The sequence below is a fragment of the Herpailurus yagouaroundi genome, unplaced genomic scaffold (assembly GCF_014898765.1).
Source record: "Herpailurus yagouaroundi ecotype Mexico unplaced genomic scaffold, PumYag 161, whole genome shotgun sequence".
Lineage (NCBI taxonomy): Eukaryota > Metazoa > Chordata > Mammalia > Carnivora > Felidae > Herpailurus > Herpailurus yagouaroundi.
The window spans coordinates 1548415-1573290 of NW_024412402.1; the positions used below are offsets into that span (position 1 = coordinate 1548415).

General features: G+C 46.2%; 1 protein-coding gene across 4 annotated transcripts in view; it reads right to left on the reverse strand.

The window, feature by feature from the left end:
• Window positions 1-24876, reverse strand: part of EXPH5 (exophilin 5) — a 79033-nt gene that overhangs the window by 53199 nt on the left and 958 nt on the right. Inside the window, exon 2 of one of the 4 annotated variants that reach the window (XM_040482915.1) lies at window positions 17838-18145. The exons of 2 other annotated variants lie outside the window; for them this stretch is intronic. The gene's annotated coding sequence lies outside the window, so the exon portion shown is untranslated. Of the gene's footprint in view, window positions 1-3677; window positions 4262-17837; window positions 18146-24876 lie in introns of those variants that run through there. One more of the 4 variants, XM_040482916.1, reaches the window with a different exon arrangement.

Genomic DNA, 24876 nt, shown 5'->3' on the forward strand with positions numbered 1-24876 from the left:
GTCTGTTAATTGCATATGCGTGTGTGTGTGTTGTGACTTATCTGCTCAACACCTTTGCTTATTATTTTAACCCAGGTGTCATGGAAAATATCAGCTCTCTGAAGCTCAAGGCCAAGGACAAACGGATGTCAGAATTGGTAACTGCTGGTATTTGCTTCAGAGAGTAGCTCGCAGACGGGCCCTATGTGATCAAGCAGGAGCTCAGACTGGCTCCTACAACAGACCACAGAGCAGGGCTGAATGTTGTCTTCAAAGAGTTTTCTTGGTTGTTTACCTGCCATTATTCCTCTTGCTTCTGTTCAGGCTGCTTGGTAAATACAAAGAGAGGTGTTCTGTGGCCCCAGGACACAGATAGGATGGTCAGAGCCACACTCTAGCATTATCTTCACCTTTTCCCATCCAACTGCCCCAGACTGGCTTGGCTGCACAGAATCACTGTCTGAGCACGTGTGAGGGTGCCGGGCCTGGAGAGCGGGGACACTCAGATGGTGGGTTCTGAGCCCTTTGTTACTTGGGCTGATCAAGTAACATTTATGCGTCTCATTTTCCTCTCCCGTAAACTCAGTGCTTCGTGCCCAGACACCCGACTTACCCACGTGGACTTGTTTTCCACTGTCCTCCCATTCAAACCCCAGGGGCAACCATTCCAAACTCTATGGCCATATTCTCCGGGCTTTTTCCCAAGTTACCCTCCTCTGCTCGCAATGCCCTTCTTGACGTGTTCTTGGTCCCATCATTCAATTCAGTGCTGGCACTGAGCTAAAGGATTGAAAATAAAATGAATCTGGGGAGCCTGGGTGGCTCAGTCGGTTAAGCGTCCGACTTCGGCTCAGGTCATGATCTCGCGGTCCGTGAGTTCAAGCCCCGCGTGGGGCTCTGTGCTGACGGCTCAGAGCCTGGAGCCTGTTTCAGATTCTGTGTCTCCCTCTCTCTGACCCTCCCCTGTTCATGCTCTGTCTCTCCCTGTCTCAAAAATAAATAAAACGTTAACAAAATTAAAAAAAAAATGAATCTAATCCAACTATAATGAGCATGTGAGTTTGCAAGGACACCGTGAACACACTAGGAGATGGCAGCTGTAACAGCAGGAAAGGACATGTACAAAATAGCTGTGTTACAACACGGGACATGATAGATTCTTAAAAGAAAAATAGTTTCTCTACTCACAACGCTTCTGACACTAAGTGCCCAGAGTTTGTGCAGACCCCATAGGTTCAGGGCTCAATCCCACAAGATCTGACCCCACTTCAGACACTCACCTCAAACCCAGGCTCCTAGTACTTCTGACTGAGCACCCGAGGCTGCTCTTTTTGGATTTGAGAATTTGCTGGAAAAGCTCACAGAACTCGGGTAAAGTTTACTTATTATTGCCAACTTATTACAAAGTATATTTGTAAAGGATACAAATGAACAGCCAGATTAAGAAATACATAGGACAGGGTCCAGACGTGTCCTGAGCAGGGGAGTTCTGTCCCCATGTCCCCATGAAGTTTAGGGGTGTGCCACCTCCTGGCATGTGCATGCATTCTCATTGGCCAACCCACAAGCTCTCCGAACTTTGTTGTTTAGGGTTTTATAGAGGCTTCATTATGTAGGCACGGGTGATCAAACCATCAGCCATTATCGATTAAGTCAGTCTCCAGCCCCTATCCCGTCCACCTCTCCCTGGAGGTCACGGGTTGGGGCTAAAAGTTCCAATCCTGGTTCCTCTGACCCCAACTTCCAGGAGTTACAGACCCAGGTTAGGGTGAAAGGATCTTATTATGAATAACAAAAGACTCCTCTCATCCCTGCCACTCATGAAATTACAAGGGTTTTAGAAGCTCGATTCCAGGAACCAGAGACAAAGATCAAATATATATATTTCTTATTATATCACAATCATGTAATAGGAAACCAAGACTCTTGCCTTGCAATAATCAAGAAGGATATGATTAGTGCTGGGAAAGCATTGGCGGAGAGGGGTCGTAAAGGACAGGTGGGAATATACTTCCTGGAGTGTAAGCCCTACTAGGGCAGAGTCTGAATTTGCCACTGTTCCTCACTAGTGATGCTTGTTCTTCAGCGAATGATTGAAGGATTTGGAAAATAGATTGTGTGTGTGTAGGAAGGGGGTATAGTTGAAGATCGTCACTGGTAGAGAGAAATTTGAGCAAAGGAAGTTGCTTTTGTTTGTTTTTGTCTTATTTCTGTGTTCCTAGTAAGTTTTTATTTGCTGGGCTTGCATCAGGAGAAATCGTCCAAGCTTCCCCATGGAAGTCAGTCATTATCTACTAACATTTTTGTTACTACCCTGTGTCAATGGGCTATAAATAAGGGTCCCAGAGACTCTGAAATCCTCTCAATTCCTTGTTAGACACATACGGGAGAAGGTTCAGTACTAAGATCATACAGGTCTTCTGGATGCTTCCTACACTCTCTAATAAAGAACAGATCTTGGAGGGGAAGTTAAAGATTTCGTTTTGCGGGGGCGCCTGGGTGGCCCAGCGGGTTAAGCGTCTGATTCTTGATTTCGGCTCAGGTCATGGTCTCGTGGTCTCACGGTCGTGAGATTGAGCCCATCCTGTTCCCATGTGCTGAGTGTGGAGCCAGCTTGGAATTCTCTCTCCTTCCCTTTCCCTCTCTCTCAAAATAAATGAATAAACTTAAAAATATTTTTCTTTTTCTGACCTCATGTCTGTCACTCACACAAACACCAATACACTGGGTGACTGCTCCTCGATTCAGCAGATTCACCTAAATGCTAGCGATAAGGAGAATGACACATCACCTTTCGACACGCAGTTAACTCCTTTATCAGAAGGGATTCTGTGCCTCTCCAGTTATCATTTACAGATTAATAAGTTCAGTGATAAAATGCAAACAGTTAGCCTAAATCTCATTCTCCATGTGCAACTTTAAAATATTATTTTTAGCAATTTCTGCTTAAAAAAAAAAAGTTAGCGAACACGTAGCAGAAGTTACTGAAGGTGAACAGATCCCTGGGGGTGTGGGGATGAAGGGAGGGGTGAGGAAACACCAAAGTCAGTCTGCTGTTACCCACAATACACAAACACCAGCCCTATTCTTTGGGATTTTAGTTCCCAACACGGACACCGGAATGGCCTTTCTGAATTGAAGATTTGCGCGTCTAACTGCCGATTAAAGTTCTCTAAGTGCGTAATGCAGATTTGGCACAAAGGGAGCGTTAAGAAGCTGGAATTGGGAGTCTTTCTCCCCTCATCTGCAGCCCGCTCATCCGCCTCTCACCGCCAACCCGTCCGTCTCTGTCTCTCTCCAAAACCCCTGCCACCCATTAGTTACTTGGTCATGTGCAGTATACGGTTTCAATTTTCATGCCCTGTCCGCCCAAAGAGATTATACATTTCTTGGGTTCTACACTCTGCGTTTACCGCAGCAGCTCCTCAAAATACTTGCCAAGTAGGTCTTATTTGAATGAAATGAAAATATCACTAATCTGGATCCTCAAAGAAGCTGCCATTTATTTAAGTAAACTCCCGTCACGGTAAACTTGGCAAGGGGCATCTTTTCCCTTGCTCGTCATGCCTGCTGATGGCACCGCGTTCAGCCTGGCTGCTTTGAACCTAGAGACATACGTCCGGTATATTCACGCGGATCCTGGACTATCTGGGCCAGACTAGCTGCCAGGGGCTTCGTCCTGGCACATAGCAGCTTACCTGGCCGGTGTTCGGTGGCACGGGGTAGAATGACTTTCTCTCTCTCTTTAGTGACTCAGGACAAGCTTCGAAACCGAGATCGCCGGTGCCCGAGCCTGGAGGACGGGGGCGCACCGGAGAGAGGAGACTCCCCGCCTCATGCTGACCCGTACAGAGAAGGGCACTGTTACCAGGTCAGCCTGCCGCTTCTTCGCGAAGGCAAACAGCGCTTGAGATGTCTTGTGTTTTGTGTTTGTTTTTTGGCTTTTTCTTTTTGGAGGGGAAGAGGGCCTTAAGGATCAGTCAGCCTCAATTAGTTTTGCTGAGCACGGGAGCGAGCAACAGCTCCCGACAGGAGGCCCAAGGTGACGGGGGGGGGGGGGGGAATGAAAGCACCTGCAGGTTCCTGTGGCTGCCTGGGCGCCTGCTGTCTGGCAGGCTGTTCACCTCGGCCCGCCGCGTGGTGGTTCCTGTGGGTCAGTCCCTCCTCGGCCGTCAGGCGGCTGCTGGCAGCCTCTGCCGGAGAGTCCTTGACCAGGCCATCTGGACCCGGGGAGCGAGTTCCAGGCTCCCTTGCCAGGACTCTGCTTTGAATTCCGCCCACCCCTCCCTGGACGGCGATCCAGGCCTAAAACGTGACCTTCACTGCCAAGAGGTAAAGTACATCCCGAGATGAAGTAGCTCGATGTTTAAAAGGTGGCGAGGGAATTGAGGTCCTTTCGCACTCTCTGGACTCACAGAGCGTAGAATTTACTGGAATCTCCCAGTTTCAGTGTAAACAGCGGGCCAAATGTCAAAAGCTCCTCAAAGTGAGAAACCTGAGTTCACACGAACGGTCCTTTCTCCCTTCTCCAGCCGATCAGCCCCAAGGCCTGCTCATTTAATTTTCCAAATCTCTCTCGAGCCTTTCCCCTTCTCTGCATCACCAGTCGAGTCCCCTACACATACCTCGTGTCATCCTGGTGTCAGCCACACCCAGAGCCATCTACCACTGACGGTCACTCTACTGCGACAGGCATCCCAGTGGCTCCACGGGCCTTCAGTTTGTAGCGAGCCCTCTGGCCGGGGACTGGCTTGCACTTTGTATTCTAGTATTCTCACTCCTGGCGATGCACGTAGGTCCCCGCAGTCCTCCACACCCCGTGTCTTCCCTACCGCCGTTTGCCCCATTCAGAATCTGCTTCCCCCTTCTGTTCACCCCACACCCCCTTCCAGACTCAAGTCGGGCATCGTCTCCTCCTCCATGTCTTCCCTGAGACCTCACGTGGGGTTAAATGACCTCTGTGTCCCTGTGCACCGCTAGCTTATTGTCTGCCTCGTTACAGGAGATGAGCTGTTTTTTTTTTTTTTAAATGTTTGTTTATTTTTGAGAGGGGGAGAGGGGCAGAGAGAGAGAGAATCCCAAGCAGGATGTGTGCTGTCAGCACAGAGCCCCATGCAGGGCTTGAACCCATAAACCGGGAGATCACAACCTGAACCAAAATCCAGAGTTGGACGCTTAACCGACTGAGCCACCCAGGCGCCCTTAGAGACGCTGTTTTAAAACGTTCTCCCTCCCTGGTTTTGTATCTCTGGTACTAGGGTCACAGCAGAATCTCAAGGACATCTGCTAAATAATGAGAGCTGCTCCACAGAAGTGGTGCTGAATCCACGATATGGGGAAAAAAATCTATCTTATGGGGCTCTCACCCTAAGAGGAACACAGGGGTACCCAGCCTCTGACCCCCAGTGCTGCTAGGCACCACGAGGAGGGTCCTGGGGCAGCAACAGGCTCCATAGACAAAGGCCTTAACGCTGCCAACAGGAGCTCGTCACGCCTGGAAATGCCAAGAGAGAGACGTGAAATTGCAGTGCAACTGCCAACACCTGATGCTGACAACTGACTGACCTGCAATTAAAATGTCCTGATGACTGCTGCATCCCGGGAGGGTGGGCAGGTCCAAGCCAAAGGAGGTGGGGCCCCTACCTCCCCAAGAGACCCAGGCCCCTAAAGGTGAAGAAGCTTCCATTTTTGCCACCCGTGAGTGGCCTGGAGCACCTCACAGAGGAAGGTCAGATGAGCTGAGCACAGAAAAGCCTTTTTATCAACTTTCACGATGAGACTATCATTGTTCGGAAGCACAGCTGGGAAATTGTGCCATTTACAACACTTGTTAGTGGGTCCTTAGACCCATGGGAATTGTTTCTAATAAAAAAAGTTACAATAAGAACGTATGTATCTTTTGGGGGCCGTGAGCGCTCCTGAAGCACCTGGAAGGCCCAGAGCAGGGTGTGGAACGTTGACACACGGGGCAAATGACAAGCAGCTGGGCGAGAGGCTGGACTCAGAGCTCCGCGGAAGCCGGGTACAGAACGCCAGGCAGAGCGAGGCGAGGGTGGGGTACGGTGTGCTTTGAAGGTGGAGACAGCTACCCTGCAGGGAATATGTTACTCATAAACCTTTTAAAGACTTTTGCCTGGACGGCAGTGGCCAAGCAATTAAACTGCTGTGGACAGACATGACCTAATTTATTGGCCCTTCCAGCTGCCTTGCGTGGAGCCGGGGTTAGTCTCACCTACAAATAAGAATGTGTTTGGACGGGATGGTGGGTGGGTGGGTGCTGAGAATAGGGGAGAGAGTGATGTCCTTAAGGAGGGAGGGGGAGCCCCAGGAAGAGGAGCAGAGAGAGCAGGAGCGTGGCCAGGCCCTCCCTGACACGCTCCCCAACGAGGAACGAGCCCAGCGGAGCTGTGGTGCTTTGCCTGCTCTGAGGGGTGAAGCACCAGTACCCACGACTGAGGGGCGGCTTTCAGAAAGCAGAGCACACACGTGGCTTCTGTGCATCCTGACGGGGAGCCGCGACATGCACAAACGCACAGGAATTCGGCTGGCAGCTTAGACTACCCTCAATTATGCACAGTTCAGAAACCCATTTTTTAAAAAAAAGTTTATTTTTTGACAGTGAGCGAGCATGAGCAGGGGAGGAGCACAGAGAGAAGGGGACAGGGGACCCCAAGCAGGCTCTGAGCTGTCAGCATGGAGCCCGACGTGGGGCTTGAACTCTCGAACTGTGAGATCATGACCTGAGCCGAAGTCAGACGCTCAACTGACCAAGTCACCCAGGCACCCCCTCGAAAAGCTGTTTTTATATAGCTTGCTGTGATCTGGAAGCAAAGAGGAAAACCACACATAAAACACACAACAGCAATTTTTTAAAAAATAGGCTGTTAAAAGTTCTGCAGTTTAGGGGTGCCTGGGGGGGCTGGGTCAGTTCAACGTCCGATGCTTGGTGTCTGCTCAGGTCACGATCTCACAGTTTCATGGGACTGCGCCCTGCGTGGGGCCCCACGCTCACAGCACAGAGCCTGCTTGGGACTCTCTCTCTGCCCCTCTCCCGCTCACTCTTTCTCTCTCAAAATAAATCAACATTTAAAAAAATGTTCTGCAGTTTCAAAGCCTAAAAATAAAAAGGGAAAAACCTGGGTCCCCAGCTGAGCTCTGCCACGATTTAAATGAACATGCTGGCTGTTTTTAGGGGATTTCATGTAGACCCACAGATGGTCCTTGGCCATCGGGGAGCCTGTGACGATTTTGTCTGCGGAGCTCCAGGGCCCTGCTGTCACTCCTGCCTGCATGTCAGCTACATTTGACAACCATTAAGGATGCCCACTTAACAACGGTGGGGGGGAGGGGGGAGCCTCGATTCATGGGCAGCCTCGGGGCTCACGTGGATGGTGAGCTCACTGGTGTGGCTGCTGGGGTGGGACTGATGGAGATCACAGGGGCCCTCGACCTGACCCCACACTGCCACTGCGATGAACTCTGATCACATGTCCTCTCAACTGCTATTTAATGCCCTTAAAACTGAGGTATTAATTTCCCTTCGAACCTACACTTGTCCACCCGCCTCCACCATCCCTTGCCCGGATCACTTCACCCACAGGGCCACAGAACATGTGGCACAAGTGCCTTGGGCACCGTCAGAGTCCCGTGTTCAAGTCCCACATCCACCAATGGACCTAACTATGTCCTGAGACTCTTTGAGAAAAAAAGAGAGAAATCAGCCTAATAATTTCTGGGGAAAACAAAGATAATCGTATTCATTCTTTCTACTTTATTTAGGGGGCTCAAGTGCACCCAGTAGGCTTTATACTAGTGCATATAGTTAAGATGTCACCAGTCAAGTATTCCTGAATAATCACAGCATCAGCACAGAGAGGTACATAATTCCTTCCTCTTGCCCCCGGCCAATCTGTACTGACCCCAGGCTGCTTTTCCCTTTCAGAAACTCCTTGGGCTTCCCCGTTGGCTTCTTTATCTGTTCCCTCCTACTTCCTGACCTTGAACATGACCACTCAACAGTCAGTGTGCAGGACCTGTGGCTACAGCAAAACAGCAAGTTCCCAAGAACAGGATCTAAGCTGCTTGTGGATATTACAGCATTTGTGTTTGTGCATAACCCACACTTAGTGGGCAGTGAAACAAAACAAAGCAACAAAAAGCAAAAAGCACTTCTTCCCGTTGCCAGACTAAACAGCTCCAGGGACAGAAGGTTCCCTTTTGATCCTACCAAGCAGTTTTATTTTATTTTATTTTTTGATTAAAAAAAATTTTTTTTAATGTTTATTAATTTTTGAGAGACAGAGAGACACAGCATGAGCAGGGGAGGGGCAGAAAGAGAGGGAGACACAGATTCCGAAGCTGGCTCCAGGCTCTGAGCTGTCAGCACAGAGCCCGACGCAGGGCTCGAACCCACGAACCATGAGATTATGGCCTGAGCTGAAGTTGGACGCTCAACGGACCGAGCCACCCAGGCGCCCCCCCTACCAAGCAATTTTAAAGTGGGAAAGCACTAGAAACAAGGTTCCTTACATCTGACACAGGCACAGCCCTCTCCATTGTCCTTTGCTAGGACTCCTGGCTCTCCCCTCCCAAACCACAGGGTTTCCGGAAAATCAACACTCCCTGAAGTTGTGCAAAGGAGTGTAGGAAACATGTGCCAGGAGGAGTCAGTGCCCGATGCCCAGGCAGCCAGGCTGGGATTGCTTCCTGCACAAGGGAGTCATCTAGGGAGCTTTCAAAAGATACCCATGCCCAGCCTGATCACAGACCAATTAAGCCAGAATGTCAGGGTGGGGGCCTGGCATTGGTTAATTTTGAGAGCTTCTCAGGTGCTTGTCATTTCAGCCAGGTTTAAGAACCCATGTCTTAGCAGAGCCCGTGGGCCCGGACCTGTCCTCATAGAGACCAAGAAGACAACAAGTATCTTAGTGCACAGGTGGGCACACAGAAAGCAAGTGCAAGCCCCTTCTTAGCACCTGCCACACCAACACTGTATCACTTTTAGCTGAACTAGATGGTCTATGGCCCCTGCTCAGGAACTGCAGTTACTACACTTGCCCCCAGAGGGTGCTGCAGACTGACCCTAAGGCAGACCATCTACGGGCTGGCCAGAGAGGTGTCATGTGACCTGGCATGATGGTCATGTCCATGAGGAACCGGACCAGAGAATGTGAAAAGCAACAGCCAAACAATCAAGGGCATCCTAGGAGGGCAGTGTGGGCAGTGACGTGCAAGCAGAGAGTGTGGCTGGTCCCTGGAGCCGTGTTGGTTCCCCACGTCCTTCAAACTCCAGTTTCAGTCCACGTGTAACCTTTCAACAAAGCCCTCTCTACATTAGGTGCCCTTAGTGAGACTCCTTTCTACCCAAAGACCCTGACTCACAGGAGCAAGATGGAAACTGGGCAGGACACGGGAAGTAGAGGCACGGAGAAGCAGCAGCCCGGAGAAGCCAGAGCAGAAGGCGGCAACTCCCAAAATGTGCCGAAGTGAGGGGAATGGTGAAACAACACAGAATGACCATGGACAGTTGTACAGGATAACAGGAAGGAAAATGCATTAAGAATTATCTGGCAGGAAGCAAAGCTTTAGCAATTTAAGCCTGGGCAGTGAGAAACTGCAGACTCTACAGGACGAAGGAAGAGGACAACAGGAACAGGAGAGAAGAGACAAGGAACTGTCCTTCCCTTGCTCTGCTCAGTGCTGCTGGCCGATGAGCTCTGCAAGCTGAATCTCTAGGCTGTCACCACCAGTCAGCTGCTTCCAGCCAGACACTGGCAGGAGACTGGAGGGCGAGAAGAAGGAAGAAGTCAGGGTTTTCTCCTCCGCTTCATGCAAACCTTCTGGCAGTGATTGCCTTCCCCATGCCTCCAAATCCCCAGACAGGCCTGCACGGTTGGCTGCAGTTTCTCTCGGGGCGGGGGCGGGGATCATAGCCTAGGCTTGGATAACACCACCTGCTCCCTTTTCCTCCCCAACCAGGGGTGTGCCAGAGCTGGCTTGTACTGGCTCACAAGGGCAGATTGTTAAATACTCAGGAATTTTGCAAGCTGGTTGTTAAACTAATGCTAGCTGGAAATTGGCCAATGCTACAAATCAAGGCTTTTTTTTTTTTTTTTTCTCCAGGGGGAGCTAGTTACCAGCACACTGCTGCCTCCAGGATTCCTGCAGCTGCCAGTCTCAGTTCTGCCTCAATGTTCCCGGATTGGTATCTCTTTTTACCACCCTGTAACCAATTCACTGCACTACATTCTATTTTACATGAGGACTACTTTCTGTTTTCCTGGTGGGACCGTGATTGATGTGCCGACGATGATATCCTCAAGAGCTGTGTGCCAGCTCCCTTGTGAGAGGTAAACATTAAATTCACAACATGTGAGGTTTTAATTTTGTTTGCTTGTTTGTCTAGTAATCGTGTTAATCACTTACCCTTGTGATTAATTTTTTTAACGTTTATTTGTTTTGAGAGAGAGAGAGAGAGTGTGCGTGAGCCCAAGAGCAGGGGAGGGGCAGAGAGAGAGGGAGACTAAGGATCCCAAGCAGGTTCCCGGCTGTCAGTGCAAAGCCCCCCCGACGTGGGACTCAATCTCACAAACCACGCTATAAGATGATGACCTGAGCCGATGTCAAGAGTTGGATGCTTAACCAAATGAGCCGCCCAGGTACGCCTCCTTGTGATTAATTTCTAAAGCAGATCGATTCTGTTATACATTAAAAACTTACATCATCTTACCAGGGTACTGGTTTGACTGTCAAAAGAACCAAAAAGACAACCAGGTCACTGGAGGCAGATCTCAGGATGAATGGTCTACCCTCAGTTGGGTTTGCTACCTGGCATAAAAAATGGGAAGAGGAAGAAAACTGAAACATGAGCCATTATCTATGTGTACTAATAGATGTACAAATCACACTTCTCTGTACAAGAGCCTCTTCCCTACAATTTCCTTCTTAGTTTCACAATAGCTGATGGCATAGGATTTGCCTTATCAACACTTTGTTGCTGTTATTATGTTTTCCCCAGTTCTTTCTCTAAAAGGAACACGCACAGGCCTTAGAAGTAGATGGAAATAAATTTGCTAGCCATTTGGGGAAAAAAAAATCAATTTGCAGAATTATCCTACTCTAAAGATAAAATATATATCAGATCATTAAAACGTGAGCTTTAAAAATTTTTTTAATGTTTATTTATTTTTGAGAGGGGGAGGGCAGAGAGAAAGGGAGACACAGAATCTGAAGTGGGCTGCAGGCTCCAAACTGTCAGCACAGAGCCCATCACGGGGCTCAAAGTCATGAACCCGTGAGATCATGACCTGAGGCGAAGTCGGATGTTAACTGACTGAGCCACCCAGGCATGTCGAAAAAGTTAGTTTTTTAAAAAGATTTTTGGGGCGCCTGGGTGGCGCAGTCGGTTAAGCGTCCGACTTCAGCCAGGTCACGATCTCGCGGTCCGTGAGTTTGAGCCCCGCGTCGGGCTCTGGGCTGATGGCTCAGAGCCTGGAGCCTGTTTCCCATTCTGTGTCTCCCTCCCTCTCTCTGCCCCTCGCCCGTTCATGCTCTGTCTCTCTCTGTCCCAAAAATAAATAAACGTTGGAAAAAAAAAATTTTTTTTTAAAAGATTTTTAAAAGGTAGAGGTGAATGAATGTTGACCTAAACTCTAGATGGTAGAACTTTCTAATCTTAAAAAGAACATTTTTTTAAAACCTGGTACATTTTGTTCTATAAAGATGGAAAAAAATTCCTTATGAGTCAGATAAATAGAAGTGAAAACTGAAAACTGGGAAATGTATTTGTAATAAACAGGACAAAAGTCAATTTCCTTAAGTATACAGAAATATATAAATCAATAAAAAAAAAACATACACACAATGAGACACTATGTCAGACGGAATCTAATCTCCCCAGTTAGTCTCCTTTCTGGTTTTGTTGTGGGCAGCAAAGTATTCAGTTTCAGGGGAGGGGTCATGATTGGTCTAAGCCAAACATCTGAATCCCACTTCCTGATTTCTCAATTCCCTTGTAGCAAGGGTGGCCTTATGATATGGTTCTGGTCAATGAGACATCAGGAGGAATCTACTGGGACGGCATACGGGAAAGCTTTTACTTCCATGATAAATGGCAGGTATAATTGGCTCCACCATCTTCCCTTCTTCATGCCTGGGACAGAAATGTGATGTTCAGAGCAGTTGCAGCCATCTTGTGTCACAAGACACCATCCTGACATCCTACACCACTAACCCAGCCAGTGGTTGCCTACTTCTAGATATCCTGTTATGTCAGAAAAATTTGTCCCAAATTTGTTAAAGCCATGGTTAGATCCGTTATGTATGACAAAGAGCATTTTGAACACAAATCCCAAAATAAAAATAGGCAAAGATATGAATAGACAACTCACAAACCATGAAGTGTACACATATGAAAAAAGTTCAAGTTCATTATAACCAGTGCTAGAAATTAAATTAAAATTTTCTTTCTTTTTTTTTTTCTACAAAATTAGCAAGGATTTTTAAAAATAATATTATCCAGGTCTGGGAGGGTAAGATAAAATAGGCTTCCCACACTGCCGGTCAAGGTGAAATTTGGTAGAACATTTTTAAGAAAGTAATTTGGTAACAGGTCACAAGAATTTAGAAAATGTGCTATAAACTAATGATTCTACTTTGTGGAATTTGCCCTACAGAAACAATTTAAATGGAATTAACAATGTTATCACAAAGGTTTGTCACAGTGTTATCTAATAAAGCAACACGAAGCAAAAAATAAGAAAAAATTGGGGCATGTGGCTCAGTCGGTTAAGCGTCTGACTTCAGCTCAGGTCATGATCTCACACTTCTTGAGTTCGACCCCCACATCGGGCTCTGTGCTGACAGCTCAGAGCCTGGAGCCTGCTTTGGATTCTGCGTCTCGTTCTCTCTCTACCCCTCCCCCATTCTGTCTCTCAAAAATAAATAAATGTTAAAAAAAATTTTATTTTAAAAATAATAAAAAAATCAAAGTGGCTAAAATATTAAAAGATTAAATTATAAAATATATATAAAACAGTATGCAGCCACAAAAAAAATGTTGACTATGCATCTTTAATTTGAAGGGGTGATTTTTATGTTAGATGTTACATAAATAAACAAAAACATACACAATATGATCACAACTGTATAAAGTCAATGTGGGAGAAAACAGTTGGATGGTTCCTAAAAAGTTAAATACAGAGTTACAAAATATCACAGTAATTCCACTCCTGGGTCTATACTCAAAAGAATTGCAAACAGGGACTCACATCCTTGTAGGTGAGCTCATAGCAACACTATTCACAATAGCCAAAAAGCGGAAACAACCCAAATGTTAATCAACAGAAGAATGGATAAACAAATTGTGGCATGTACATACAATGGAATATCATTTGGTTATAAAAAAGCACAAAGTGTAGATAAATCCTACAAGGTGAATCAACCTTGAAAATATTAAGCTAACTAAAGCAGATGCAAAAAGTTACATGTTGGATGGTTCCATTTATATGAAACATCCCAAATAGGTAAATACATAGAAACAGAAAGCAGATGGGTGATTACCAGTAAATGGGGGAGGGGGGTGGGGGGGTAGGAGGAGGGGCTGAAATTAAGAACTAATGGGTTTCATTTGGGGTGAAGAAAACATTTCCAGCCTTGTGCCCAATTATCCCAACACCATCTGTTGAAAAGACTATCCTTCATTGAATTGCCTTTGCACCTTTGTAAAAAAAAAATGTGTGTGTGTGTGTGTGTGTATCCATTGGTTGTATTTTGGGGTCTACTTCTGGACTCTATACTGTTCTATTAATCTAAAGGTCTTTCCCTTCACAAATACTATGCTATGTTGATTACAGCTTTACGGTAAAGCCTTAAAATCTAAGTACTGTGATTCTTTCAATTTTATTCTTCATTTTCAAAATTGTTTTCTCTATTCAATTCCCTTGCTTTCCTAATGGTTCATTCCTACTATATGGAAACTCAATAGATTTTGTTTATTGATCTTATATCCTATCACCTTGCTACATTTACTTCTTAATTCCAGGACTTTTTTTTTTTTTTTTTGCAGATGTTTTTGGGGGATTTTCTTTTTTCTTTTTTAACATTTTTTTTATATGTTTGTATTTATTTTTGAGAAGGAGAGAGACAGAATGTGAGCTGGGGAGAGGCAGAGAGAGGGTGAGACAGAATCTGAAGCAGGCTCCAGGCTCTGAGCTGTCAGCACAGAGCCTGATGCGGGGCTGGCTCAAACTCACGAGCTGCTGAGATCATGACCTAGGCCACAGTCAGACGCTTGTACATCCTTGTACAAAGATTGTACATCCTTGCTTTGTTTCTGATCTTTGGGAAAAAGCATTTAGTCTTTTACCATTAGATATGATGTTGGCTATAACTTTTCTTGCAGATGCCTTTCATCAGGTTCTATGTCTTTCTTGCCAAGAGTTTTTATCATGAATGCATGTTCAATTCTGTCAAATGCTTTTCTGCATCAATTAATGTGATCACACTTTTGTTCTTTAGACCGTCAGTACGGTGGTTTACAGTAATCTATTTTAAAGTACTGAACCAGCCTTACTGTTACAGGTTAAATTGTGTCCTCTAAGAAAGACATAGGAGAGTCCTAACCCCCAGTTCCTCAGACTATGACCTTATTTGGAGATAGGGACTTTACAGAGCTATTCAAATTAAAATGAACTCATTAAGGTGTGCTCTAATCCAATAGGACCGGATGTCCTTATCAAAAGGGGAAAATGTGGACAGAGACAGACGCATACACCCCCTGTGAAGACTGGTGTTACACTGCCATGCGCCAAGGAACCACCACAAACTAGGAGACGGCCCGTAACAGATCCTTCCCGAGTGCCTTCAGAGGGAGCACGGCCCCTCCCAAAACCTGGACAACACATCTTAACAAATCTGGAGAACAGAGCTGTGGTTGCCGGGTTACTCTTCTGTCTGCCCCCAGCCCCCTTCCCCCTTCCACTGCTGTGAAATGCACTGTTTTAAAGTTGAAGCCAAAGCAACCTTGATAGAAATATAAAACACCACAACCCTTCCTTGGGAAGTGGGGAGTTTGGTCACGGCAGCCCCCAATTTCCTCTTTCATCTAGAAAGCCTAATGCACGTGGAATGAGGAAGCTGGCTCCTGTGGTATGCCAAGCTGAGACTTTAAGTATGGCCTTTAAACAGGGCCAGTGACAATGCCAATAAGGAAACATTCCTGAGGAAAGAGAGGTGAGCCTACAGCTCTCAAATACGGGGCCTATGCAGAACTAACTGCAGACAAACAGACCCAAATTGCTTCAGCAGGGCTCGAAGCCAGCTGCTTCAGTCTTAAGACTCATGTGTGCCAACAGGAATAAAAATGTTTTCGGACTAGGCTTAACCTGACCTTTTTTTTGTCCTTGGCTTCCCCAAATCTTTCTTTCCCTTACTTCGCATTCCTTCACAGACATAAGTTAAGGTCCAATTAATTAAAGCATCTACTAGGTGTGTGATACTCTCCATCCCTAAGACAATCCTTGACCATGTCAAGATTGACTGTACAGAACCTAACATACCCACGGATATATTAACATTACAATATGTATAAAACATAATCAAGAAAAGGGCAGAAAAACATCCAGGTTTTTTTTAAGACAAATTATTTTGAAAGATATGAAGTTTAAAAATTTTTTTTTCAACGTTTTTATTTTTATTTTTGGGACAGAGAGAGACAGAGCATGAACGGGGGAGGGGCAGAGAGAGAGGGAGACACAGAATTGGAAACAGGCTCCAGGCTCTGAGCCATCAGCCCAGAGCCCGACGCGGGGCTCGAACTCCCGGACCGCGAGATCGTGACCTGGCTGAAGTCGGACGCTTAACCGACTGTGCCACCCAGGCGCCCCATTGAAAGATATGAAGTTTAAAAAGATAGTCAAATATTTTGTATTTATTATCAAAAGAAATAGCCATCGGGGTATCTGGCTGGCTGGGTAGGTAGAGCAAGTGACTCTTGACCTCAGGGTTGTAAGTTCAAGCCCCATACTGGTATAGAGATTACATAAAAAATATAAAATCTTAAAGAAAAAAGAAATAGCCATCATTTTTAATAACCCATAATAATTATTAGAAATAAAATAATAGGAAAATGGTTAGAGTCCCTTTAAATATCATGCCCAAGAGATAGCCATCTTAACAGTTTGGAGCATATCCTTACAAAATGCATACATGCTTTTTCTTTTTTTTTCTTCAAAGTTTAATTTTGAGAGAGACAGAGACAGAGACAGAGTATACGCAGGGGAAGGGGCAGAGAGAAAGGGAGACACAGAATCTGAAGCAGGTTCCAGACTCTGAGCTGTCAGCACAGAGCCTGACAGAGGGTGCGAACCCATGAACTGAGAGATCATGACCTGAGCTGAAGTCAGACGCTAAACGGACTGAGCCACCTAGGCACCCCACATACATCCTTTTTAAAACATAAATGGTTACTTGCAGTTTTTTCTATATATGGCAAATAACCACCGGTTGTACCCTAACATCCATTAGGCCCTTTTTTTTTTTTTAATGTTTACTCTTTGAGAGAGAGAAACAGAGAGCATGAGCTGGGGAAGGGCAGGGAGAGGGAGACACAGAATCTGAAGCAGGCTCCGGGCTCTGAGCCGTCAGCACAGAGCCCAACATGGGGCTTGAACCCACGAACCGCGGGATCATGACCTGAGCCTAAAACAAGAGTTGGATGCTCAACCGACCAAGCCACCCAGGCGCCCTTTTTAGGTCCTTTTCTTTAATGATATTAGTTGGGCACATGGCAAGCTGGAATTGTATGTTCTCTAATTTCATAGTCAGTGTAAATAAGAGGGCTTTTTAAAAATTATTATTTTATTTTCTAAAGTTATTTCTACAGCAAACGTGGGGCTTGAATTCACGACTCTGAGATCCAACGTCACACGCTCTTCTGACTGCGCCAGCCAGGCGTCCTAGAAATGAGAGTTTTCAAGTGAAAACATCTGTCCTCTTACAAGCTAGATGGGCGGTGTAGGGCTAATCACTCCAACCTTTTGCACGCCATGGTGGGAGGCAGTGCTGTGTACTAATTAAGTGCACGCGGACTTCACGAATCCAATACTCCCTGCACTATTATCTCAACCATGTTACTTATCTTCCCTACCCTTCCCCTGCAGAATGGAGATTAACAGAAAGAGCCCTTAACTCATCAGAGGGGTGTGAGAATTAAAATGAGAAAGTGTACATAAAGAGTTCAGCACAGAGCAAGGGCTAAATAAATATGGGCTATTACTACTGTCATTATCATTAGGTTTTGACAACGATAAAAATACTTGCTCTGGGGGCACCTGGCTGGCTCAAGTCAGCTGAGCATCGGACTTGGGTTCAGGTCATAATCTCACGGTTCGTGGGTTCAAGCCCCCCATTGGGCTCTGTGCTAACAGCTCAGAGCCTGGAGCCTGCTTCGGATTCTATGCTTCCTCTCTCTCTGTGCCCCTCCCCCACTCTCCTCTGTCTCTTTCTCTCTCTCAAAAAAAAAAAATAAATAAACATTTAAAAAAATACCTGCTCTATCAGATTATGATGAGGCTAAACAGATATGAAAGACTTTAAAAGCTAAAAGTTATGTCACAAAGGCTAAAAAGGACACTGTCCCCAAACCTTGCAGTACGAAGCTACGCTATTATAGTAATCCCACATGTACCGCACAGGGAGACCCATCCATGGCAGTAACTAGACAGGAGAATGTGTTTGACAGAAAGAAGGCCCCTAGGATTAAAGGAATTAATTAAATTGGATGTTACTGGAAACTGCAGACAGCTTGGAGATCCATGTTAATCCACATCTTATTAAACGATCAGAACAAGCAAGCCTACCTGGTCCTCCTGTAACTTCCAGGTGGTCTTCAAGGTCCCTTCCCGAGGTCGCACGGGGCTGCTCCAGGGCAAGCTGCGTTAGTATGAACACTTCGCCTTACAGCATTGACCATCAACCAAAAACTTTCATAGATGGAAGCCATTTGGTGCAGAATCTGTGTTTTATTCTCTGCTGTATTCTCAGGGCCAACACAATGTCTGGCACATAGTAGATGTCCCATAAATAGGAGTCCAGTGTTTCCTGAAAATCGATCTCTTAGCCAGAGGCTGACTTCACCGGCTGGGACAGCAGAGGACAGGCAGAAAGCCTAGGACAGGAGACTGTGTGTCTTAGCTTTTAAATTCTGCAAGGTGCTACAGCGTCCACAGCTATGGACCCTCCACCATTTTGATAAACATTCCCCCTCTGGAGCCGCGGCTCAAGTACACTAGTATACATCAATCAGAAACAAGTAAGTTCAGGGGGCGCCTGGGTGGCTCAGTTGGTTAAGCATCCAACTTCAGTTCAGGTCATGATCTCACAGTTGGTGAGTTTGAGCCCCGCATCGGGCTCTGCGCTGACAGCTCAGAGTCTGGAGTCTGCTTCAGATTCTGTCTCCCTCTGTGTCTGCTCCTCCCTCATTCAAACTCTGTTTCTCTCTCTCAAAAATAAACATTAAAAAAACAAACAAAAGAAACAACTAAGTTCTGGAACACCCTCCTGGGCCACAGCTTTGCCATTAAGCAAAGATAGTCTAAATTTAGACTTGCCATTTTACAACCTGATTGCATCAGGTGCTGTGATGTCTTATACTTTGTAAGTTTTCTGCAAGAGGAAAAATAAACATTTTTGATTTGTTGCTATCTGTTCTGTGAGCTGAGTAGTTGGTATAATCTCTCGGCACATTCTGTTTCGGTTACATTTATGAGACAGGGATGGGTGGCGTTGGGGGATGGACATGGGGGGTGACAAGAAGGTAGTTGTGTTTTTCAAAGATTTGTAAAAAAGTAAGATGTGGGCACCTGGGTGGCTCAGTCGGTTAAGCATCTGACTCTCGGTTCCAGCTCAGGTCATGATCTCATGGTTTCACGAGTTCAAGCCCCATGTCGGGCTCTGGGCGGACAGTGCGGAGCCTGCTTGGGATTCTCTCTCTCTCCTCCTCTCTCTACCCTTCCCCCTCTCACACTGTCTCTGTCTCTCTGAAAATTAGTAAATAAAACTTAAAAAATAATGTTTAAAAAAGAAGCTTTTTAGATTTTATGTATTAAATATGTATACATATATGAATATATATATATATATATTACAAGTATTTGTGTACATACATGTGCACATGCACACACACAATTGCCTCCACAGTATGAGACAAGTATGGAGAAAATTTCCACCTGCCAATAAACTGACTCTAAATCTCAGCCATTTTTCCTCACTGTGGCGAGAACCACAGACTATGCAAGGCCTGGGAAGTCCTACCCGGAACTGTCAGACTGGAACCGAAGTGGCAATTTCCACCTCCTTACATGGCTCTCAAAGTATTTCTGTAGTACAGATTCCAGACTCACAGGGCAGACGGGATAAATGCACCACACACTATCGTGCGATTCGGGGTTCCGAGCTGGGAGGAATCCTGTCTGGAGCGTGGAGGGGATCTGGGGAAGGGGAAGAAGGTAAAACACACTGAGTTGAAGTGGGGAGAGAAGCTAGGGATTTCAGAAGCCCCTGACTCTGGCCCATGCAGGCCATGAATTTCCCATCAAGGAAGTATTCGCTGGAAGCCTACTGCATGCTGGCACCTTGCCTGTCCTCGGTGTCTCTGACCTCTAAGCCACGGAATCCAGTACCCTTCCCCTCCTCTGCCTTCCTGGAGCCTCAGGAGACGGCAGGTGCCCAGCGTTGCTGCCCAACAATGCACATCACACATCCCTTCCCCATCCTAGCAGTGCTGAGCTCAAGGGCAGACAAGAGACACTCATGGCTGCCAGGCAAGCCCAGTCCTTCCAGCAAAAGTTTACTGTCTGTCCACCATGTGCCGGGAGCTACATCAGGCCCCAGAGCTTCACCAAAAGGAGAAGCGTAGATTTTTGCCTATTTTTTTCTAGTTGCCGTCCCCAGAAGAAACTGAAATAACACCACAGTCAGTATTTTGTGTCTGCTTTTTCACAGACCAATGACTCGTAAGCATCGCCCCTCACCTGTATTCGTGCTGAGCCTGAGGGGTCTACACAAGCTTTACAACAAGATAGTCAGTAGAGGTAAAATTAAAATACCGAACTGGGCAAGATATAGTTATCTTCACAATTGTCGATTACAATGACTGAACTTTTATTGGATATTTAGATTAGAAATGTCCCACTATGTTGGTATTATTTTCCCACTATTTTTTAATACTGTAATTAATATCTGAGAGTAAATGTCTTGTTTTTCCTTGGGGAAAAATACAGTACGGTGGAAAGAATTTATTTGGGTTCAAATTCTAGCTGTCACTGGGGATCTGTGTGACCTTGGGCAAGTTCCTTAACCCTGAGACATTTCAGTTTCCTTCTGTACAAAGCCATCAACACAACTTACCCCCAAGGGATGGTGCTGAGGATTATTCAATGCTGATGGGTAAAATAATTTTTAAGTTAGATCTGGATTTAAATTCTGGCTCTGTTGCTTAACTTGGACAAGATACTCAACCTTTGTTAAGCTGTTTCCTTCTGTGTGAAATGGAAATTCAAGTGTGTGCATAACAAGGTTACTGGGACAATTAAACACATGTAACACGTTTAGTACAGTGCCTAGTATACAGTAAGGGATTGATAAATGTGAGTTGTTATCAAAATCACAGTAATTACTATTATAAAAGGCAGCACTTAATAAATGTTGGTGTGGCCATCTTCTCTACCCCAGACTACTACTAATGAGAAATATCCAAGAATTGGACTGGGTCAAGGTTAAGGCATAACTTTATAGGTAGCACCATACTGTTTACCAAAAGGATTGTATTCCACTTACAATTGTTATTATTATTATTATGCCACTAACAAGATGCTGAATCTATCCATTTCATGCCTACCTTCACCAACAGTTTTTTCCTGTTATTTTTAAAAGTGGTATTTTGATATTACTTCCATTTGCATTTCTTTATCACTGTGAGGATGAACATTTTCCCATAATGTTTTGTTTACTGTTGGGATATCTTCAAGCATGAACAACTTATTTTTATCTTTTGCCTGGTTATCAGTTTGAATCTTAGTGTTTTTCTTCAGTATTTGAATAAACTCTTTATCAGGAACATAAATAATATTTAATGCAAATACTTTCCCACTAAGCTGGGGCCAGAGAGATCTGATACCGATGAGGGAAGAGCAGGGGCAGTTCTGTGTGTTCAGGACCATGTCTATGGGTGGGGCTATTGGGTCTCACACAATGAATTCAACTACTCTCTTGCCTTTAACATCCACCTCTGGGCATCTCTGGCCCCGCATGACACTGTGGTTCTATATTTCTGACTATAAGATACTTCTTAGTTGCTTTGTAGACACCTCAAGCCTATTATAGATATAAATGAACTCCTCAGTTGTGCCCCAACCAGCAAACCTGACAAACTTCTCCATTTGGTCCCTTATTGTTCTCGCCAAGATGTCTTTTTTTTTTTTTAATGCTTATTTATTTTTTAGAGAGAGAGAGTGAGAGAGTATGCACGTGCACACAAGTGGGAGAGGGGCAGAGAGAGGGAGACAGAGGATCTGAAGCAGGCTCCTTGCTCTCAGCACAGAGCCCGACACGGGGTTCGAACTCACAAACCGTGAGATCACGACCTGAGCCAAAGTTGGACACGCAACCGACTGAGCCACCCAGGCGCCCCTGTTCTAGCCAAGATATCTTAAGACTCTATCTCAATTCAGATACTCTTCTTCCCCACCCATATTCCAAAGTTTGCATTAAGCCACTTCGCTTTTATCCAAGCCTGACATTAGTACCTGTTTTCACCAACCAAATGAAATCCAAAGAAGATTTGCACTTTTATGGAAAAAAGTAAAAAGCAAAAATAACATTTAGCACATGTTTCGCAGGGAGGCTTTGTGGAGGCCGCGCACCCCAAGTGGCGAGAGTGGCCCTGCCAAGCTCCTTCCCTGGGGAGCTACACTCAGCACACAAGCCGTGAGGTTTGGAACTGTGTGTGCGAGCGTCTGTGCTTTACCTTGACTTATTCTGGGCATCATTCATCAAGATGTGTCCTAAGGTTTCAGAAACACCTGAAAGAGGTTTTTTTGGGGGCTAGGAAAGCTCAAAATTTCTTCCGTATCAATTAATGGTAATTGCCTCTTTGTTTTATGCCACATTGGATTATGAAGCTTTCACAGGAAATGCTTTCTTTTGGGATAGTGGGGAAAACCTGTAGAGCAAAAAGCCCTCCCAGAGTCTCTCAGACAGGCCTGTTGTACTGTCTCCTACATAATACTCTTGCATGATAAGTCACGTGTCCTGACTTTTGATTTGGAAAATATGATCACAAAATGAGCAGCGGCAGCCAAGCTGACATGTTATCTCAGGTCTTCTCTGCATGTCAGCATCTGCTACTAAAGCCACGCACGTAAGCTGGTGAGCAGCGCAAGGCCATCAGACTGCTACTCAGTGATGGGGATGTGATAGTGGGGTTCAGGAATTAACCAGCGGGAAAGAACGTACTAGAAATAATTGCCTTGAGCATTTGGCCCAAGTGTCCAATGTCCCTAAGTTATTTTTATTTTTATTTTATTTATTTTTTAGAGAGAGAGAGAGAGAGGGAGAGCACACAAGTGGAGGAGAGTGGCAGAGGGGGAGAGAGAGGGAGGGAGAGAGAGGGAGAGGGAGAGGGAGAGGGAGAGGGAGAGAGAGAGAGAGAGAGAGAGAGGAGAATCCCAAGCAGGCTCCATGCTCAGCACGGAGTCCGACTCAAGGCTCCATCCCACAACCCTGGGATCATGACCTGAGCTGAAATCAAGAGTTGAAGTGGTCCCTGGCTGGCTCAGTCGGTTAAGCGTCTGACTCTTGGTGTCTGCTCAGGTCATGATCTCACAGTTGGTGAGTTCAAGCCCCACATCAGGCTCTGTGCTGACAGCATGGAACCTGCTTGGGATCCTCTCTTTCCCTCTCTCTCTGCCCCTCCCCTGCTTGTACTCTCTTTCAAAGTAAATAAACTTAAGAAAAAAAGTCAGACGCTCAACCGATTGAGCCACCCTGGTGCCCCCCTAAATCATTATTTAAAAAATTAATTCTTAATGTTTATTCATTTTTGAGAGACAAAGAGACCAAGCAGGAGAGGGGCAGAGAGAGAAGGAGACACAGAATCTGAAGCAGGTTCCAGGCTCTGAGCTGTCAGCACAGAGCCTGACGTGGGGCTCATGAAGTGGGAGATCATGAGCCCATGATCATGATCATGGGCTCATGAGCCCAATGCGGGGTTCATGAATCCATGAACCAGGAGATCATGACCAGCCGAAATTGGATACTTAACCGACTGAGCCACCGAGGTGTACCCCCTAAGTTATTTTTATATTTTAATGATGCCATTTTAAAAATTATTGAGGTGATTATTTTTAATAGTTGAATAGTTACAGTACTGATCTTGTCTTAGCATTATGCCTTTTTCTGTTGATGCCCCAGTTAGGATATGAGTTTCATGCAGTCGCAAAAGGTGTTTCCGCCTTCCTTCTAAGGCCCAGCCCAATGGCCGTGCCACCTCCCAATACTTCTAACTCCCCCCAAAGGCGGCTGCTATGGACACCATGAGCTACTATTGAGGAAACACAAGGCAAACATCAGGTCAAATATAAAAAGCCAAAATTCTCTTGAATGAAAATTAAAATACGTAGTATTACTATTTCTAAAACTACACGTCATGAGAAGCCATGAAGCATCCTCAGTGGATACTTCCTTCCCTCCTCTTGTTCCCTAATTCTCCCCTCAGTTCCCCCAACTATATATACTGGATCACTTAAGCCCCATCCTCTCCAGAGACAGGAAACACTTCCAAGGACACACCGCCAGCCCCCCAGTTCCTTAGTCCTTTTGGGAAATGTGTTGAAAACAAACTACATACAATTCTAAAGTCCTCCTTCCCCAGGCTGGGTGTGCCTGTGGATGGTGCACGTGCATATGTATGGGTGCACGCACGTGGATGTGTATGGGTGTGGACACGCAATAAGGAAATGATGGGGCCTGTTTTTCTAAAGGCAGAATATGATGCTGTGAAATACACATCCTCCAACTTCAAGAGATGTATCTACTAAAGAGCTGTGAAGACAGGGCTTTGGGTTCAGTGTATTCTAATTGCTTCTACAAAGACCAACTAGGTTCTTCCTAGGTGAAGCGTATCTTTGGAGGTTTTTTTCCTGGGGGGGGCGAGGGATGGGCACTGGAATCTTTGAAAGGAGGGGGAAACCTAGAACCCACATCACCAAGAAGCTGCTCACAAACGAAACGGTTTGCCAAATTCCAATCAATGACACACTTTTTGGTCTGAGAGTGATGGCCGGAATTCCCTTCCAGGGTCAACCGGCGAAGGCCTTGGATGGGTCTATTCTAGAATCGGTGAGAAAGTCCTCGTATTCGTTCCAGGGCCTATCCGGCACTTTGCCAGCAGAAAAACGGGTTCATTTTCATCCCAGGCAACGATCTCTCGATTTTATTCTCTGGTATCTAATCCCTCACCTGTAACACTGCATAGTAAGGTTAAGGGTGAAACTGCGCAGCACTACCGGCAAGGAGACCCACGCGTTGTGGCCACTCCGCGCGTCCCAATCCGAGGCCAGCTCACTCCACACAACTTGGCAAGTTGCTGGAGTTCCGGCCCTTGGGGTGGGACCACTTCGCCGCCGGGGAGATGCCATCTCTCCCAGGCGCCGCCGACTGTCGGCGAGGGCAGAGGGAGAGCGACACCGGCGAGGGCGGACCGCCTGCAGGACCGGTGTCAGAAAGCACGTGGGTGCGCGCCCGCCAGGACCTCGCGCCGCGCAGCGCCCCCGCCCCTTTTCGCCCGCCCAGCCGGCCTCCGCCCCCGGCGACCGCTCCGGGGACGTCCGAGCCCACCCC